This window comes from Protopterus annectens, chromosome 15.part0, assembly GCF_019279795.1.
Source record: "Protopterus annectens isolate FY-2018-M chromosome 15.part0, PAN1.0, whole genome shotgun sequence".
In the NCBI taxonomy this organism is placed as follows: domain Eukaryota; kingdom Metazoa; phylum Chordata; order Ceratodontiformes; family Protopteridae; genus Protopterus; species Protopterus annectens.
The window spans coordinates 227,077,685-227,099,492 of record NC_056749.1 but is presented as its reverse complement, the minus strand read 5'-3'; the positions used below and the strand labels follow the sequence as shown (position 1 = coordinate 227,099,492).

The window sequence follows — 21,808 nt, the reverse complement described above, 5'->3', positions numbered from 1 at the left end:
AATGTATAAAAATTAAACACGTTTGGAAAAATATTAATAATTTTATGCAGGCGATTTATACAGATAATTTTGTCATGACCAAAGGTTTAATATTATTGAATATGACTGAAGGTTTTTTTTTTTTAAATAAAACTAACCTCTACGTACTTTGGACAATACTAGCTATAGCTAGGAAATGCATAACAAAGAGATGGAATTCTACCACAGTACCTAGCAGAGAAGATTTTCTGTGTTTACTGAAGAAGACGGCTTTAATGGAAGTTAAAACCAAAGAATTAAGAATGTTTCCTATGCCATTAACTAATAATACTTGAAAAAAAGTTCTGTCACTGACTGACACTTTACAAATGGGTCAAAGCTCCTCTTGAAAGAATTACTTCTTAAGTTAAATTTAACTACTTCTATATAACTTATTGTTCATTTACTCGTCAGGCTGAATGCAAATTTGTATATAGTTAATTTATTAACTAATTTGATTGTATATTGTAATAAGTATTTATTTATTGTTTGTTTCTTATTCGAAATAAAAATTATCTGAGTAAAAAAAAAATAAGATTTCATTCATCTACCACATGGCATAAACTAAGGAAGACTACTAGAGGTTTCTAATACTGCCACTGAAACCGCCATTTTCAAAATTCGGAGCTCCCTGACCCAGTCGGCAGCCTGCAATTACAATTTGGCAGTCCCCCTCAAACTACCCCAGTATAAGATTCTCCTGCCTGAAAGGACGTCACCCTGAGAAACTTTACCCTGATACAAGTCTCTGAAGTCCAACCTGCAATTTGGATAAGGTTAATACCATAAAATTGTACTAGTACCAAGTCACTCTACCTATGTACTGTTTCATGCTGACCTGGGTCTAAAGGCACCTCTAGGCTGCCCCCCACTGTAATTTGACTCCCTCCATATTGTGTAACTTGGCTAGTTTTACCCCAAGTATCTTATTTCATACAACTACAAATATATCTTAAACACAGTAATTTCACCCTGCTCCCCTTCACATAGCCCAAAAAATATACCCTGCAGCTCTTAATTAATTCTGCAAGTGTATAATCTAGAGCTTAAAATTAGCACATTAATTTGGTGTAATAAGACACTAGCAGAAATACAGCCAAAAAGATAAATTTGGTGTAAACAGAAACAAGTAAGCTCAGGGATATACTTGGAGTTAGTGTTAGCCCCTTAACGCCTCCCTGTTGCACTACGTATATGAGGTTTCTAATACTGCCCCTGAAACCGCCATTTTCAAAATTCAGTGCTCCCTGACCCAGTCGGCAGCCTACAATTACAATTTGGTATGCTACTTTTCTCTGTATAAAGCTTTAAACTGTGTTAAAACTCTGCATTCAAAGAAATCAGCTGCATTTTATGTAAAACATATTCGGGGCAATGTTTTAGTGTATTTTGCCATGATATATAGCGTCTCGTATTAACCATGGCACTGTGTTTGAGTTCCACGTGCTTTTAAATGGAAACAGCAAAGGTTATCTGAAAAGAATTACGCTGCGTTAGTGAAAATTGATATCAGAACTGCATACTACACGTCCGCTCTTAGCCTGTTTAGCTACTTGTTTAAAACTATGTTAAAAAACACTGAAAAACTCTGAAGTAAGAAAAGCAGCTAAATATTTGTTGTGTTAAAGGTATCTGTTAACAGAGCTGCTTACCATATGTCCGCTCCTAGCTTGTTTATCTACTTGTTCACCCAAGGACTGCATTTACATGAAAAACGTACTTGATAGCTGTTGTACGGTATCTAGTTTAAAATGTCCAGCATCAAACCAGGAAACGGCATTGTATAAAAACATTAACATTTATTACCTGGATCTTAGAGTGATTGTAAGAGTAGTTTATAAAGCTAGTGATACATTCCAACTGTTTGTATACCACTGCTATAGATATAAGCATATACTGTGCTTCATAGCTGTACGGAGCTCCTGAAGTACAGTAAAATACACAGTTTAAGTGACAGTGTTATGCCTGCTTGACTGGTGGCTAGTTATTAGTGCTGATAAGGTCTTACTCATAATTAAAGTTTTGTTTCTAGGCAGTCCCCCTCAAACTACCACAGTATAAGATTCTCTTGCCTGAAAGGATGTCACCCTGAGAAACTTTACCCTGATACAAGTCTCTGAAGTCCAACCTGCAATTTGGATAAGGTTAATACCTTAAAATTGTACTAGTACCAAATCATTCTACCTTTGTACTGTTTCATGCTGACCTGGGTCTAAAGGCCCCCCCACTGTAATTTGCCTCCCTCCATATTGTGCAACTTAGCTAGTTTTACCCCAAAGTATCTTATTTCATACACCTACAAATACACCTTACACACATTAATTTCAGCCTGCTCCCCCCCCACATAGCCCAGAAAATATACCCTGCAACTCTTAATTAATTCTGCAAGTGTGTAATCTAGAGCTTAAATTTAGCACATAAATTTGGTGTAATAAGACACTAGAAGAAATACAGCCAAAAAGATAAATTTGGTGTAAATAGAAACAAGTAAGCCGAGGGATATACTTGGAGCTAGTGTTAGCCCCTTAACTCCTCCCTGTTGCACTACATATACAAGGTTTCTAATACTGCCCCTGAAACCGCCATTTTCAAAATTTGGTGCTCCCTGACACAGTCAGCAGCCTGCAATTACAATTTGGTATGCTACTTTTCTCTCTATAAAGCTTTAAACTGTGTTAAAACTCTGCATTTAAAGAAATCAGCTGCATTGCCATTCTTTCCCCACTAGCCAAAATAATGGAGAAATGTGTACACAAGCAACTAATGCAATACCTTATACAGAATAAATTACTATCCAACTCCCAGCATGGCTTCAGGCCATACCACAGTATCACCTCAGCCCTCATTTCCTTTACTAATGCCATAAACCAAAACAGAAATGACAATAGGCTAACCTCTGCCCTCTTCCTTGACCTATCAAAAGCCTTTGACATGGTCAACCATGAACTTGTCATACTCTCTTTAAAATCTATTTCCCTCAATAAGCACGCTATCCAGTGGTTCCAGTCAAGCCTGAATGGTAGACAACAGGCAATACTATGGCAGGGCAAACTCTCCAATCAGTTACCTTTCACACTTGATGTCCCTCAAGGCTCCATACTTGGTCCGCTACTCTTCTCTATTTTTATCAATAATCTTCACACTGCTATCCCTAAAGCTACCTGTATTCAATATGCGGATAATTCCACTCTTATCTGCTCAGCCACCTCCCCATCCGAACTGCAAATCTTAACCCAAAATACATTTTAACACCATTGAGAACTGGCTCACCAACCAACGCCTAGTACTGAATCCCAATAAAACTAAATTCCTACTCTTCACCCCCCACTAGTAGATCTGCCACACTGTCATTCTCTGTCACATCTAACAATGGCACCACTATCTCCCTAGATCAACACACTAAACTTCTAGGAGTGAACACAGACCATCTCAAATTTGACCTACAGGTCAACAAAACCATACAGACCCGCAATAAGAAGCTTGGATCACTGTATAGAAACAAGACACTTTTAACCCCACTGGCTAGGAATACCATCGCCCGATCACACCTACTGTCTACTCTTTTATATGCCTCACCTGTACTCTCAGACCTCAACAAAACCAAACTAAGTAAGCTATCCCATAGCTACAACCATATTGCCAGATTCGCCACTGGCTCCACCTATAGAACCCACCACTGCCAGAACCTGAAACAACTAGAGTGGCTAGAACTGCCCAGCTTAATACAATTCAATCAACTCTTAACAGCGCACAAAGCTCTGTACCACCCTGAGGAAACCCCTGCACCAATAAATATTATTAAGCCATATAGCATCCTACGATCCCTACGGTCAGCCAATAAATTACTGGTCCAAACCCACAAAGCTAATAACTCCGCTGGTGAATCCCTGTTCAACAACTTTGTTGGCAATACCTGGAATTCGTTGCCAAGCTACAGAACTCTACAATCCTCCAAAAGTCTCTTAAAAAAAAAAACCTCAAACAGCATCTCAAAGTGAACTGGCTATGCCCATGTACCAACCCTGATTAGCTAGAAACTGACAGCATAAACAGTAATTATCATTACATGTAACTACTCCACCAAGCTCTTTATCCAATCTAACTGGTAACTGTGTCTGTCCATGAGAATTGTGAAATCTCTATTGGGGAACTCTACATAACCAATGTATATAACGTAAATAACCATTTTGTTTTTCATATATTCTAGTCGTTTTTTGTAACTTCTTGTGTAATCAATGTATGTTATTGTCTATGTGGAGCTTTTCTCCCCGGGTCTCCGCTGAAATTGGACATGTAGCCAGTCAAACTATCCTGGTAAACAAAAGTAAAATAAAATAAAATAGAACAGAAACACCACAGACAGAAGAAACTGCCAAGTCATGCTTTTTAGTATGGGATGCGCGGTGGTCATTCTATAGGGAGAAAATCACACTTTGGAGAAAGGAAATGTAATTAAGTCACAGCTATCCTTTAAGAAAACACACAGCTTACAGACAATTGCAAGTTTATGCAGAAAGGTGACACCAACAGAAGCACTTAAAAAAGATACACAGTATGCGAGTACTACAGCACTAGCGTGAGCACTGCTAGGCTTACTGAGGGTGGAAACACTAAATATCTGCATAAATTTTAATCCAAGCAGAAGGTATCTAACTAAACATTTGTGAGGAAAGCTACATTTAATTATAATGAGTGATGGATGGAGTGTATGTTGTTCTACAGGTAGGCAAGGTACCAGATACTAAAATGTGACCAGTTTCCAAGTATCCCAGCTAATACCACAGACCAAGGTTGTCATTACTCAACTGGAGCACTTTGTATTTACCTGCAATAAACCACAACTGACATCTTTCTGGTCACCTAAACAAGACTTTCCATGTACGCCCTTACATTTTCCTTATCTACCACTGTTGTACCTATCTTTGTGTTCTTAGCAAACAAATACTGTACTTTATTACCTCAAATACATCTGGAGCAAAAAGAATGACATTAAGAACTGACCCCAGTAATACTTCACTAGCCACCTTCCATATACTGGACATCATCCCTTTTACACAACCATCTATGTCCTCCCATCAACAATGTTAGAATCCATTTTCAGAGGCCCTGTCCTTCCCCAAATTCCTCAGTTTTTTTAGCAGTCAACTGTCTGGAATTGAAAAATGGCATTAGTAAAGGTCACGTAGATCATGTACACCATTTTCACTTTGCAAAATATTCTTATAACACTGTCACATAACTGTACTAGGTTCAAATGAAAGCCATGAATCTGTGTTGGACAAAGAAAGGGAGACCAATACCCTTAAGAATAACAGTCAACTTTCTCTCTGAATTTAATGACTAGGGCTTTAGATAGTTAATGCGTGTTTTACAAATGTATTATTAGGGGTGGCTATGTACTCTAGTTCTGAGATCAGTTTAATGTTTATTTACTTGTTAATTTAGTGGTAGTTGACTTTATGTATTGTACTATTATAGTGTGGGTTATGTTAAGATTTGACAGTTTTGGATTTTATTTTATAGTCAATTACTAGGCATGCAGTCCAGGAAACCATAAAGGAGCCAAGCCCAAATTCCTAGTTATCCCAAAGCACCATCTGATTACGTGACTTGCTCAATGTTACACAATAGACAAAAGAAGGCTTTTGGAATCAAACCCCGTACTACAGGAAGTAGCGAGTCAACAGCTCACAGCCTTAGCCCTCAGCATCAACTGCCAATTTCTGTTTTAGCTTATATGTTTAGCTAGTTTAAACACAGTCTGCACCTAGACTACGATTAACGTCATTTTCTGATTACCTACCTTCAATATTAGTAGCCTTGATGAAATGCTGTAGATGTAGATAAGCTGCTGATGAACTGAGAATGTACATAAACCTTGCTGATGCACCAAAAGTATGAATAAAGAAAAAATATCTACACAGTGCATCACATTTATACTGTGTATTATTTTATCACATTCTTTACAATCTTAATTTGAGATCAGTAGACTAAAGATATATACACATACATATGTATGTGTGTATGTGGTACTGAACGTGCATCTCAAAAGGAAAACTGTATACAGGGCAGACTACCTGGCCTTGGCTAGGACAAAGGAGTGAGCAGCACAGTTCAGGAAACTCTCACTGTGCATTTCCTTATCCTGGTCCACATTTACATCCCACTTCATCTTAGTACGCTTGTCAAAATATATCACTATTCAACCAATTTATAGGCTCCTACTGGGCTGCAACTCGGTATTTACAGTCCATGCCTGCAAATATATGCATCATTGTAGTTGCTGTGTAACAAAAGCAGCAGCAACACCTTATCCGAGAACCACAGACGTGAAGTCACACCTATTGTACTTTCTTTGCAGACTTGGGGGGGTATGGGTAATTCATCCCAAAAGTCCACCACTTTTAAGCTGAAGGCTCGATTAACCTATCCCTTCCCATTGTTTACACAACTCTTTAAAGTGAGGAAGCCCTTCCCAATTATTAAGTCAGGAGAACAACACAGCACTGCTGCAACAGGGTGCAATGCCCTCCCAAACTTAGTATGGATTTCAACCAGAGTGATGGAGTATCTTTTTGCATCTTTTTTTTCCCCCTCATGGATACATACTACATTCACTGCCCTGTCAGTGTCAGATTCTTTTGCCTGCAAATATACTGCCCATATACAAATACTATAAGAATCACACAACTCCCTGCACTTCCCTCCCGCCCACAAGAACAACGCACAACTAATTTGGCAGTTGCACAGTAACAGACTGCAGTGTCAGACATTCCAGTAGTGGTCTTATTGCATTACGTAAGTTTTACATCATTCACAGTTTTCTCAGTATATTTAGCATTCACATCAGAATTATTTGGTTATATGGCATTTGTTTACCTGGATGGTCCAACTGGGTCACTGCCCATTTTTTTGTGGAGGTCCAGGGAAAAAAATTCTAGCATTAGAGTCAATATTACAGAATTTAGCAATGTGGTCCATTTCCTTTTTGATTTAATGAATAACTGTTGTGTCAAGTCTAATACACTCCCCTTTGTACTGACTTTCACTTCATAAAATTCTGTCTCTCTCCACACCAGAGTAACAAAATTTTCAGTCTTTTAGATCTGACTAACCCACTTTTTAATTACATCTGACAAAGCCTGTTTAAACCAATCATTAATATCTATGTCATCGTTTCCTAACTATTTAGACCCTCTGTGTCTAACCATAAAGATACCATCTGCTTTAATTCAGACAATAAGATCTTTAGAAAAAGCCAACTCATGAAATTTGTGATCTTGGGTCTCCTCTGTAATCCCACCTCAACCTCAACCTCAGCCAAGTAAACTTTTCTTTACCTTCTCATAGTATTTGTACTCTGCTTTCCTGTCCATAACAGAATGGAAGGGACCCCATCCCCCATCAGCTGTGTACAAAGTATCAAAGCCCAGTCAATCCAGCCCAATCATTCCTGACTGGAAATTCACTCAAAAGCAACTACACAAGCCTCCAAATCCTCTTTCTGGGCCAGTGACTTCAGAAATAGTATGGCTCTGGGGGCTACAATGGATTTTACAACCACTGCCATTCACTCAGCAGCAATCATTTGTTCCACATTCGCCATCTCATCAGTAACGCAGGATATGTGCACCCCCTCAAGGGACAAAGTACAAGCACTAAAGGCAGGTATAACCTCCTGGAAACACACCATGAATATCCAAATGTAGCAAGAGGTTCTCAGGTTCAATTCTTGACTGTGGTGCCTTCCGTGCAGAGTCTGCATGTCCTCCCTGCAGTCGTGTAGGTTTCCTCTGGGTGTTTCTGCTTCCTCCCACATTTCAAAGACATACAATAGGTGGAATGGACACTCTAAATTGGCCGTAGGTGTGAGTGTTTGTGCGAATGAGTGGTATGGATTAACTGCTGAAGCAGGGCTAGCCACCCAGTGGTGTAAACCTTATCTCATGAGGATTAACACTGTTGAAGTGACACCCCAACCCCATATGCAAAATGGGAAAAGGGGTTGAGGATGGATGGATCCAAATGCAGCACAGTGACCAGAAGAAGCTATACTCTATCAGACTGCAGCATGATCTTTCAAACAGCAACTGAAAAAAGGTGTGCTTAATTTTTAGCAACTGTGGTGTGTTACAATACAGTACTTAATACTGTGCGTTCCAATACAGTACTTAATACTGTGAAGGCTTTTTCAGTGCCAGAGACCACAGAAAAACATCCCTCTATAGGGAATTCTGTTTACCTGGCAGCAACAGGTTAAGGCAGGACCTCAGAAAAAAAGTTTCAAGCTAACATTTAAATCCACTGTATCCAATAATGTTGAAGATTAGTGCAGCCAACAATTTGCACTTTAAGCAAAAGCAATTAGCTGCTGAACATCAAACAAATAAATAAACGCAAAGTCTGCGGAACTGATCTACATCCAAGCAACAAGGTACCTGGTCTACATTAACAAACAGTCCTTGGTAAAGCTTCTTGTCCGGAGGCAATGCTCTGGGCTTCCACAACTCTCTCGCTTACAAGTGCAGACTACTGGTTCTTCTCTGACTTGGGTTACACAACCCACTGTCACCTGTATTTAATTAACAGTGATACTTTGAGTTCCCCTTAATGGGGCATAACCTATAAACATAACTCCTGATAGTAGACATCCATATACTTAAATACTTAAAATACTTTATATGAACACTGAATACATATATACATATGCAAAACATGTGTGCACATTCATACCAGTATAAAGGTATTTAGCTTTATAACATACCCACATATCAACATGTAATAAAAATGTATCTGACGCCAGCTGTATGATTTTTACTAATATATAGTCTATGCACTTTATCATACCGCGGTGGTGGTGCTGCGGTAGCGTTGTCGCCTCACAGTAAGACACTGTCCGGTTTGATTCTCAGCTAGAGCTTCTTCTGCGTGGCGACATGCGTGAATGGGCGTACCTTCGTTGAAGGTTGTGCGTCAGGGCTGGCAACTCGGCACGTAAAAATCAACTGCCAATCATTAGCGGACTGGAGTTCCGCTGTGGCGACCCCTAACCGGGAAAAGCCGAAAGACAACAACATAGTCTATGCACTTTATCAGCATATGTATCCAAATCCTATAATCCTGTAAGCATCATAAACTCAACAGAAATTATGAAAATAAAACCCTATCTCAGCAGTTGTGAAGCTAAAGAAAAACTGAAACTATGTGTATTGTACACAATAAAAATAAACACTACCCCCCAAAAAGAACTACACAAGCTAAATCAAACCCCTAGAATAAAAATTTAACATTAGACTAAACAATACCTACAGCTAGTAATAAATAAATAAAAACAGAACTACAATCAACCATTATGAAAATTACATTACTGGCAATATGAGCCCTATTCTACATAACGAAACTGAAAAATGACTAAACTGCTTTAAAATATAACACATGCTCGGTGTTTACAGGGGGCTTCATCCTGGAAAAATGGTCATCCTCAGGACCATCGGTTGGTTACTTACACTGGGGCACTGTCCACGTCAACTGTCAATGTAAACAAGTCTGGATAGTGAAAAGATACTGTAGCTGACTAGATGAACAAAGTTTTTTTAGGGTCTTAATCACACAGTAGATGTTGTATCACTGAAACCTACTCAAGTGCATCCAACTGATCAAACAAAGCTCTGAAGCTTTTTAAATTCTAACTTTTCCCTGAGTACTGTCATCTTAATAAAATATCTGTACTTGATAATGACTTGAGAGCACCGAATGAAGGAATTAGGAAAGATTTACTGTCTGCTAACATTAACAATATACTAATATTTTTCACAAGGTGGACATCAATATTAATAAAAATAAGGAGTGTAAAATGCATAAGTTACAAAGAGACAAAACAGACTATGAGCATGGGAAGGCTTAGCCATTATCATACCAAAGGCAGGGTAATACAGCAGTTTCCTATAGGGACAATTTGGATTCGGTCACTGAAATTACTGATAATGGTGATACTGATGGATTTTTTTTAGACCACCCCCAAAGTACATTGGTCAGACAGACTTGCCAATCAGCACCCTCAAATCAATTATGGCTCGAGTCGATTCAAAACCTCCAAGGAGAGAAGACATTTGTGAGCTTTTGCAGCAGGGCAGATTCAGACATTAGGTTTATGTAAATGTGGTTGTAATAAAGTAGTTTATGTTAATTCCATGGAACCTTTTAAGGTATTTAATTTATCTGATGTTGAATTTTCTGAATCTGTTAAGCACATTTTTATGAAAGGCTTTAACTTCATTCCAAACTTTAAGTTAAACATCATTCAAGCTATTACACAGTTGAAGTTATTCACCAGATGTTTAAACCTGAAAATGTTTTTTCTTGGTAAAGCTGCTAGTGTTAAATCTGAAGTTTTAAGGAGGAAGAGTACATTTTTGCCACCTTCCAACCCCCTGTTCTCTGCGTATGAAATAATTTGTGAGGGTCAATTCAGAAGCATTCATAAGGTGAACAAAAAGACTAAGGTGACCCCGGAAAATTTATACTTTTTGCCACCCCCAACCCTCTGGTCTCTGCATATGACAGAATTTGTGAGGGTTAATTCAGAAGTATTCACGATGTGAAAAAAAAAAAAAAAAAAAGACTAAATTGACCCCGAACAATTTATCAAGTGAGGAGAGGGGGTTATTAAATAACCTTGCTGGTGACAAGCATATTCGCATTATAAAACCAGACAATGGTGGTTATTATGAACAGCAATGAACATGAGCTGTGGCCAAGCCAAAGGTGGCATAAAATTTCAGTATTCCTAAAATACATAAGCAGTTGCTAAATTTGTAGATCAAGTGTAAATCCGTGTCAGAATCTGAAACATATTTTAAAAGACTCCTGGCATTTGTTAGAGACTCTGAATCTGTTGGATTTTAAAGAGGGCATAATTTTTATAACTGTGGATGTAGTTGATTGTATTCGGTCATCCCCCATGACGGTGGACTAGAGTAGTTTTATTCTTTCCTTTTTGAATGCACATCTCTATCTAGTCAAGAGCAAGTGGCCACGGCCCTGCTTAATGTAACCCTCCATAACAACTTTATATAATTTTGAGCCCATATATTATCACCATATTTCTAGGATTGCTATGGATGCAGCTTCCGTCCCCATATATGCCAACATTGTTTTGGCTATGTGGGAGAAGAGGGCTGTTTTCACTCCCGAATTTCTGGCATTGACACATGCCTGGTACCAGTTCATGATGTATTAATTCTGTCGAAGGTTAGTGTGAATCAGTGGAAATATTTTCTTGAACAATGGCAGAATTCAACCTCTTTTTTAAAGTTCACCTATATATTGGGGAATAATACAGATTTGGGTTGCTTCTGCTCAACTATTTATTTATAGGAATGAGATTTTTTCAAACACTCACCTCTACTACGATAGTTGTTACCCCTTTTTTAAAAAAAGTCCATTGTTAAAGGGCAGATGGTCAGACTTTCTTGTCTTACTTCTGATGACACTATGTTTGACACAGAGTTACACCATTAATTTGTTTATTTTTCGACAGAGGTTACCCTATGCACATGTTAAGGAAAATCAAGGCTGAAGTGGAGGGCCATCGACACAACGTTTTGCACCCATTCTAAGAACTGATACAAATTTATGTAGAGAGGTAAGCACGAGTGTTACAACGACTGTCATTGAACATAATGACCTGCTCAATGCCACTACTCTATTACTTGTAGTACCACTCAGTATCAACACTCACCAGTATGTTAGTATTATTAAGCTGTACTGAGATACTGTGTTTACAGAAGAGATTAAAAAATGTCTTGGAACATGTCCTGTAGTGGTTTATTCAAGAGGGAAGAATATTAGAACTGGTATCGGCAAAAACTTCATTGATCCACAGTAACATTCAGGTACATTCATGAGGGCCCATATATAGTACTCCACAATTCTGAGAGGACCTTATCATGCCCAGGAAATGTAATTACAATAGCACCTATGTTGTACATTTGGCTAGCTGTGGTTCCTGCAAAGTATTCTACTTGGGGAAAGCTATCAGAAAGTTGAAAGATAGAATAAAGGAACATTATTATAAGGAAAAAAAAATAATAATGCACTGTACAGGCATACCACTGCTTGTCCTAATTTCAAGAGGTTTTCATTTTTTGTCAATGACAGAGTTACGATGACACTTCTGTGTGGGGATACAGATACCTTCCTAGAATTAAAGGAACTTAATTGGCAACTTAGGCTGAATACCACAGTTGCACCTGGCCTAAATGATTCTGTTTCCTTGGCAAGCATTTTAAAAATCAAAGCAGCTATTGTTTAATTTTAACTAAACTTATTTATTACTTATCATTTTACTTCATGTTTCTTTAAACATTTGTAGTGATTTGATGATTTAAAATAATTTCGTTTTTTTTTTTTTTTTTAACTATTTTCTACTATTTACCATTTGCTTTTATCCGACATGGAGTGTAATTTTAATATTCATGAATGTATTAATCTATTTCATTTGTCAGCCTTTTGCTGGTGGACAACATATATATGTATGTGTATGTATATATCTGTACATTTGGTTTCACCACAATTACTCTGATGAAGTCGGTTTAAGACAGTTTTAAGAAGAAAAGTGTTCAGTGTTTGTCATTTACAATTTAGATGACTACTCCCTTTGTCCTGGACTGCACATACAACAACCAAGCCCAAGTTTCCCTTAGTCCCTCATACGGAAATAGCATAGTGACAGGTACATTAAAATTAAACAAATGAACAAAAATACAGTGCAAACAGTACTGACCTGACATCTTAAAATTCTGCATTTATAGCTAGAAAAAATGTTTATTGTAATTGCCAAATTAAAACTCACTGTATTAAAAGCTTGATGAAACATGGCTCCTAGCAGAATCATTTTTTGGAAGAGATGCTGGTAGGGAACAATTTAACTTTTCTATGATGGTGTGACACTTTCACCTTATGCAGCAGTATTTGTCGTGCACTCTCCGTGTTGGAGCCGTGCACTCTCCGTGTTGGAGGCTCTGTTTTAAAAGTAGGCATGATGTACGTTTTTAACATGCATTTTATTTATAACAAACCATGACTTCTGAAGATAAAACTATGTACTATTTTTTTAGAATGAGATTTTTAATAAAGCAGGCTAACCTGCCAGCAAAATGAGAACACTTCATAGGTAAGCACTTACTCTGCCTAGAAATATGTGTTTTGTCTTTTGCCAGAACATGAAGGGAAAAAACAAGGATGACTCAGTGGAAGGTGAAAAAATACATATTAGAAAAGATGATGTGCAGAACTTAGAAATAAGCACAACCAAAAGCCAGATACGTTACAGATTGGTAATACAGCAGGTGGCATATCAACTCACACAGAGAAGCATAGCAAGAAGTAAAAGAAACATTGAGAATAACCTACAATCAAAGATATGTGGCATCTAAAATCTGAACAAAAAGGTCACAAGGGAGGAAGGGGTCTTCTCCCTGGAAATTCACACATCCAAGGATGTAATGGTTCTGAATCATGGCTACTGAAATATAAACCCTCCCACTGACTTTAGAATCCAGAACTGCAAGAGACAGGTTGACAGAAAGAGATTCTTCACCATGACATACATTACTACTAGAAATTGAATGACCACACTCATTTTTACAGTTATCTGCATCCAGCAGCTACAGATTTCCCGGTCCTAATATACCATCTGGTGTGCGCAAAATCTTCCAAGGGTCCTGGATGGAGAACTGTGGCAAGCATTTGAGACAAAAGTACTACTATTTCAACAAGGAACAAAAATGTATAGGGACAATGTACTGATACTTGAAAGAGTTGATCAACTAAGAAATGACAATGTCAAGCCTGGCTCCACAGCAAAGAAGGATGGAGCCCTAACTGCAACCCAAATAACCGGGGTACAGTTAGTACCTCTAGCACTAGAAAAGCCAGGCAGACAGGGAGAGGAATGAAACAGTGTCACTTGCTTGCCTCTCCTAGGGGTGTTGCAAATGCTCAGGAAGCACACAGGGAAGTGTGACTTTCCAAGTGGAGACCAAGGAAATCCATCCCTATGCTTTAGGGCTGGGGCTGCCTGCTGGTAACATTCTTCACTGAAGTTAAGTGATGTCCACAGCAGTCAGCCCATTGAATGTCCCTGTTCCACTACTTTGCTCAGCACATATGGAAAGATAAGGCCATGGAAGACAAAAAAAAAAAAAAAACTTGAACCACCACTAACAACTGCATTAACGACAGCCCCTCTCAGCTATCTTATGAAAGAATGAATGGATCGATTAGCCAAGGTGGTGGCTGATGATCAGCAAGCAAAAGGGGTATACACTGTTGCTTACATTAAGGGACTACACCTCAAAATTAGATACAGAATTACAGAAACAAAATAAATTAATATACCTGCACCTACATATAAATGCACTGGTACACATACACGTGTGTTTGTGTGTGTGCATAGATATACATATATATATATATATATATATATATATATATATATATATATATATATGTATATATATAGTTTACTATCAAAAACTCGCCACTCGGATGGTTGCCTATACACATTGACACATCCTTCCCTCGAAAGTCGTCATGCTGAATACAGACATGCATGAAAATAACACAGAATGCCAAAACTCCCGTACACAGGAACAAGCTCTAACATAAGTCTGGAAGGAGGGAAAGTTTGGACCGTTAGTAATGCCAGTATTCGACATTCTGACTGTCAACATGATGGGATTCGCTCTGCTGGACTCACCCTTCTGAGCAGCTAGTTTTTAAAAGTAAACCACACATTATGCATACACATACATAACATGTACATGTACACACACATACACACACACACACACACACACACACACACACACACACAACAGTAGCTGAATTTTCACCACCAGTGAGCCTTAAGATCTAACACCAAAAACAAACCACAGTGGTGGAATGAATCCTTACCTTAATAGGCTTTATAACAAAAAGAAAAAAAAAATCATTGACAAAAATCAGAAAGAGCAACTCTTATACAGACAAGAGCTTTCTGATTCAACTAAACAAGAAACTAAAACATCTGACAAAGGCCAATTAAGAGGTCAGGATAGCCTCCTAGGCAAAGGACAGTCACAAGGCTTTCTTCAGCTAAGTCAAGAATCTTAAAGATAATACTCGGCACTGTGCAGAACTGTTGGTGGCAGAACCTTCACTGACCAGGGTAACATAGCAAATCTACTGGCAGATAAATTTAGCTCTAATTGCACATGCCACTACCCCCTGTGAAATCCCTTACAGCAGACCCCCACCCCCCCACAACTATCAACAGGAAGCAGGTCCTGGAGAAGCTCGCTAAAGTCAAACACACTGCCTTGATGAGCCACAATAATATCCCCAGTTGCCTCCTAAACAGTGTAAAAGAGGACCTAGCAGGATCACTTGAGGCATTCTTCTACTACAGCCTCAAAACAGGTTACATGCCAGGTTAATGGAGGGCTGCAACAGTCATCCCTCTTCATAAGGGTGGATCATCAACTGACCCAGAGAACTACAGCCCCATCAGCCTGACAAGTCTAATATGCAAAGCCATGGAACAAATTCTGATGGAAATGACCAACAAGGATACTGGCAACTTACAGATACCAATCCTAGTTTAGCTTTAGTAAGGGAAGGTTTTGCCTTCTTAACCTGACATACCTCTTCAAGAGGGTCACCATTTCTATGGATGAGGGGAAAATGGTGCATACGTCCTACCTTGACTAGGCCAAGGCGTTTGATACAATAATCCACTCAGGTACTGGTAAACTCGTGGAACTAGGCATAAATCCTTACATAACTCGCTGGTTTGCCAACTGGCTCACAGACAAGACCCAAGAAGTCAGAATCGGTAAGATCACCTCCACCAAGAGACCAGTCACCAGTGGAGAATCCCTGGGCTGTGCGCTGGGCCTGCTCCTGTTTGGCATCTACTTCTCAGAGTTCAAGAATAATGTCAAAGGCCTCTGGGTCACCAACTTCGCAGAAAAATGTAAACTGGAAGCCGTCACAGATTCCCCCACAACATCAACATTCTACAACAGGATTTACCACTACCAAATGACTGGTGCAAAAAAACACAGATTAAAACTCAATACGAAGAAATGCATTACAGCGCTCTTTGGGAAATTGTCCACCCAGGCTAATTAGTTAATTAATAACCTGAGAGTTAGTAATCTGGGAACATATGTAGATGGCAATATGGCATTCGATCAACACAAAGCCAAGAGAGTAAGAAATCATTCTATGTACCTCATCTCATAAGCAAGGTTATGGCATTCAGGTCCAAGGAAGTAATAGTACCACTCTTTTCAACTCTTATCAGACTCACCATTGAGTGCAATGCTCCCTTTGTCATGTGCTTAGTCAAGCACTTGCAACAGCTGAACACCCTCAAAGGTTCCTCACCAGGAGAATCCAGGGTATGAATAACCTGTCCTACGCACATCACTGCAATGTCCTATACCTGTACTAAGTCTCCTACAGGTTACTGAGAAGCAATCTAAGCCTAGTATCCGCAAGACAAACAACACCAGAACCACTAGATCCAAAGACCTGAACTTTGTGTGTTACATAAACAGAACCTGCTGAAGGACCAATAAGCATCTCAAATGATGCCTGTGCTATGGAATATGCTTTCCATCTACGTGAACCAGAGTTCATCCCTGACTCAGTTCAAAAGAAACCTTGAACACTGGATGGAAAATCTCAGATTCCCAAACAGGTTGGTGCCCAAGTCTCTGATGGACAGAGGTTGACAGTGAGTAAATTAATCCCCAACTAACATACCTCACACATACATAACCCTTAGCTACCTCTTTACTAACATGCCACACCATATGGCATCCAAGAAACTCTGGAACAATACTGGGTTAGGTTGCACAGCTAAGCTTGTAAAGACCCTGGTGGACATTAACCAAGTATGATGCTATAAACATCTGCCATGCTAGAACACATTCATTTTTGGCTAAGCCTGCATTCCAGCCTATCTCGCTAATTACTAAGTAAACAGAAGTTGATATGCATGGTGCTGACTGATCAGCACATGCTTACTGCTAAAATAGACCCGTAGTTACTGGTAAATTTAGGACAAGACACAGGATATCTCAGCTTAACCCCAGCCCCCAAACTAATGCACTACTTATGAATGTATTAAACTCAACATAAAACACAACAGTAGTGATATCACTGCATTGTGTGCCCCTGACAACACTTTATAAAGAAACACATTTCCCTTTCTGCAGGCAACTACTTAAAAAGAGTATTGTCAACTTGGAGAAAATACAAATAGCTCTACATAAGGCATCCACATGGCATGAAAAATCTGTGTTACGAAGGTAAAAATCTAAAAGAAAGAATCCTATTTACTGAATCTTACTACCTGCTAAAGGTAATTCATGATTGAACTTCAAAGTCATATATGATCCTGTCATGAATGGACATTTCTCACTGAAATGGTTTATTATAACTTCAGTTAACAAAAGCAGACAGTGCCCTGGGATGACAACCTTCTCAAGGCAATGGAACAAGTAAAACACCAGACAGATGGAACCCAGTAAATACTTAACAGTGCTGATGTTGCTGTATTTTTTTTTTGGTAGATAAACAGGCCTTAACTATAACAGTGGTGCCTTTTACACTGGACATAAGAGCACTTACTATTACAGAACAATTTCAGATAAGTATGGCTAGATATTTGTACTTGGCAACATTACAGCTTCAGGTCTAAATGACAGACATGAACTGTCACCACCTGTTTTAAATGAATAAACTAAGTACAGATCTGAAGACATAAAAGGAAAATATAAAATAAAATTCTTACAGGTCTGTTACAACTGCCTAGATGTACCTATAAAAATATATTACATATGGGATAAAATGGATAATCTGCACAATTATTAAAGAAAGATAAACAACTTGTCCTAAACAGGTAGATAAATATGACTTAAGTGTTAGCGTGTGCAAGTTAGCTGCTGCAGCTTCTAAAGTAAGTCTGTGAAACAGTAGCTTACCACTAATTCTGGTCTGATATATGTTACTGAGCAACTATAAAAAAACAGTAAAAAAGAATAAGGAACTTTCAATTTATGAAGTATGAATACTTTAATATCTGCGCTGGTTTTACGCATTTTTTTTTAATTTCATACTATAATCTGTATATGAAGGCCACCTCGAAAATGAGACATAGGCATGCCTGTGCATCAATGCCTTACTTATTTTATTTGGTTTATTAATATATGTACATATATTTTTATTACAATTTTGTCCAACTGGGTTGTATCCTACTTTCACAGAATGCCCCATGATAAAACCTAACATGACATAATGTGCAATCTAATTTAAAAAAAAAAGCAAACCCTTCAAAAAGAAAATAAAAACAGAATTAACAGCATACAAAATAAACAATTGTAGTAAATCAAGTCTGTGTATTTACAAAAATAGTAGTAAATATAAATAAAACTGTCATACAAGAGAAAAGCAAATCATAGTTAATATATTTTTTACATATACAATATGAACAGTACTGATTACTTAATCTATGTGTTACTCAGAACAAATTTCCCTTTAAATGATGTGCCAAGAAAAGGACACCATTTGAACAGATTTACTACAGCTTTAGTTGCTCAAAATAATCTTTGAAAAAAAAAAGATTTTATGGGAGCAGGGTTGAGTATGCTTTGCACCCAAGAATTCCATCATTATGAAATATTTAACCTGCAAGAGCAAAGTCTCCCACAGTAAATCCCTGAACCGACTTTCATTCTTATACATATTACAAACACACACACACACACACACACACACACACACACACACACACACACACACACACACACACACAGTTTAAAATTGAAATTCCATCATAACTGTTTTTCCTGATGTACTGAAGAAACCATATTCCCCATTCTGTCTCGTGGCGGCCTGAGCTTTACATGTATGCCTGCTCCACAGTGCCTGTATCACCTTCTTCAAGTACTTCTCTCTGTTCTCCCAATCTATCCCTTTTGCTTTATATCCCCCACAGGGATTTATATTCATACCATCAAATTAAGCCCTATTTTTCATCTATTTTGGTTTCTAAGCACCAGCTTTCTTGATCAAAATCCTGACAAAAATTCTGCTTTCTTCCACATTCCACACCTTTTGAACTCATACACAGTTAGTGCCTACAAAACTACACTGAATTTATGCATTTATTAACTGGAAGGTGAACTAACCTTAGGGCCATTTTCAAAAATGAGACAGGACAGGTATTACAATTAAAGAAATGCAACACAAAATAAGTTAGAAAGTGAATTCAACATAATTGGCTAAAAACAAAATAGCAGTTTAAATAAAGCAAAAACACACAAGACACTGACCTCCACAAAAAGGCACAGCAGCAAAAAACAGAAAAAAATAAAAATGATTCCAGCCTCTGTCAAAATGCCATGGACTGCAATATAAAATCTGTTGCTTTCAAATAGTTCCACTTACAAAGGGCGACCCTCTCAACTGCTATGATTTAGCCAAAGCCCTATGTCTTTTTCTCTTAGATTAGCTTTGCTCCTCCTCCTATGTTCATAGAGTGATCCGTAGCTACTTCTACCAGTCACGAGAAATGCTGCAAACATACACTAACTGTAAAGTAAGCTATATGAAGAGACTACCTCATTGCCCATGTTAGGATAAGATTTTTGGTTTCTGCATTTACAGTAAGGGATTTTAGGGTTAGGGTCAGGTTTAGGAGTGGTTCCCCTAAAAAGAAAAAAAAAAAAAGTTTACAAAATTTATTTCTGGTTTCACTAAGCAGCTGTAACTAGTTTCCCACACTGTGCAAAAGAAAACACAGAAATGAGTTAGCTCTTATCTGGCAAGAATAATCTACGACAAAGTGGCTATAAACCCATGACACTGAACCTGTTTAAGAGTTCAAACATTATTAATCAGTTTCTGTAGGCTTACTTCATTTATTTATCAATAATTATATGAAATTTAGTACTTGAAAGTCTTCTATTCTGAAAAAATAAAAAAGTGCTCCTCTGTTTTTTTTTTTTTTTTTTTTATCCTATGCTATGATTTTTTTTTATCTATGCAATGATTTTTAAAGATCATACATCATTTTTAATGATCAGAGGTTGACCAGTATGCCAAAGGATCTTGCGGCACATGTTGATGAATTATTATTATTACATCCAATAGCTGCAACATCCATAACACTCAACTGTCTTCATTGTCCTGGATTTTAACCCATATCTTTGCCCTGTCTGTCCTATTATTACTAAAAACTGCAATCTGGTAAATCACATTACAGCAATTCAACAATGACAGGCATTATTATTATTATTTTCATACACCCAACCATATTCTTATCAGTCAGAAAATGCATGTCGATGCAAAACCTGCTGTTTTACGGGTACGTTTACATTCATCCACTTCCCAAAAGTTGCATGAAATGTTAAAAATAAATTATATTTGTAATTTGTTAACGGAAGCAGAGCGCCCATAAAGTCATCTATACTGTCCCGAACAACAGTTGTTACTATAAGCCAAAATATCGGCTGACAAAATAAATGCATACTTCCCTGAAATGAAACTCAAACGCTGCAACTTACCTAGAAGTTACAAAACGAAGTGATGTTAAGGATTCTATCCCCTTTTGGTGACAGTAGATCGAATGGACGAGGACTCCATATCGCTGTAAGGCTTTCCATTCGTTCTGTAAAATGCTGCTATTCCTCTAGTCAGCATTATGGGCTCAAAGGCCAAGTACCGAGTTACAAAAGTCATCACTTTTAACCACACATCTACGTCAACGTATTAAACTAGTGGGTATTAGTATTCCAAAGCACTCGGCAAAGAAAATCAGTTCAGGGATGTAAAAGATAAGTAAACTATGAAATTCTTCATAGCTCTCAATGACAGATAACGTCACACTGCACAAGAGATCCTTACAAACACAACACTGGAAATGAAACACTATCACAAGTTAGGGTCCCCATTCCCTACGTACAGACACACACACACTTTCAGTATCATTCCTCAGCTGGTTGCTAGCTGACAAATTACGTCATGTCCTGATGAGCTAACGGAAGTAGCTGTTGAACGTACGAGAAAATCCTGTGTGACTAGTAGCAGTTCGTAGGCGCAGTTGTTTGGGTTTCGACCCTAGTAATGTTAGCGTGTTGTAGATGTATTACTAATCTGGTTTCTGTGGAAATAGTCACGCTGTCACCGATTTTTAACAGCTTTACTACTACTCTTCATGCAGATCGATGGGAGCAACCTAAAAATCCCTAGTACACTAATAATAATGACAAAAGGCAAAACGTACATGTACGGATGGAGGTGATATAAGAAGCAAAATAAGCCTTATTTGGAGTTAATAACCCGAAATAGGTCCAAGGAAGTCATTGTTCCACTGCATTCGGCATTTATCAGACCTGTCATTGAGTACGATGCCCCCTTTGGTATGTACCTATCCAGGCATATCCAATAAATAGAATGTCCACAGAGGTTTCTCACTGAAAGAATACAGGACTTAGTAAAATGTTCTCTGCAGACCGCCTCAAGGCCCTTTCCCTGTATTCTGTCTCCTACAGGGTGATGAAGGAAGATCTATGCCTGGCATACAGGGCATTGTCAGACCCAGTCTGAAGGACCTCGTGCATATCAGCAAAACAAACAGCACCAGAATTACCATTCTAAAGACTTAAACGGTTACCTTGCCTGTGATATAAATAAGACCTGCTGGCAAGACAGGTCTGTATCCCAGAGACTATCC

General features: G+C 38.2%; 1 protein-coding gene across 1 annotated transcript in view; it reads right to left on the bottom strand.

Annotated features, from left to right (window-relative positions):
- The window catches only part of ATP7A (ATPase copper transporting alpha), a 2,674,176-nt gene extending 2,653,072 nt beyond the window's left edge, over nt 1-21,104 (bottom strand). The window contains exon 1 of the mRNA XM_044057744.1: nt 20,640-21,104. The gene's annotated coding sequence lies outside the window, so the exon portion shown is untranslated. The remainder of the gene's footprint in view (nt 1-20,639) is intronic.
- Between the last annotated feature and the right edge of the window lie 704 nt (nt 21,105-21,808).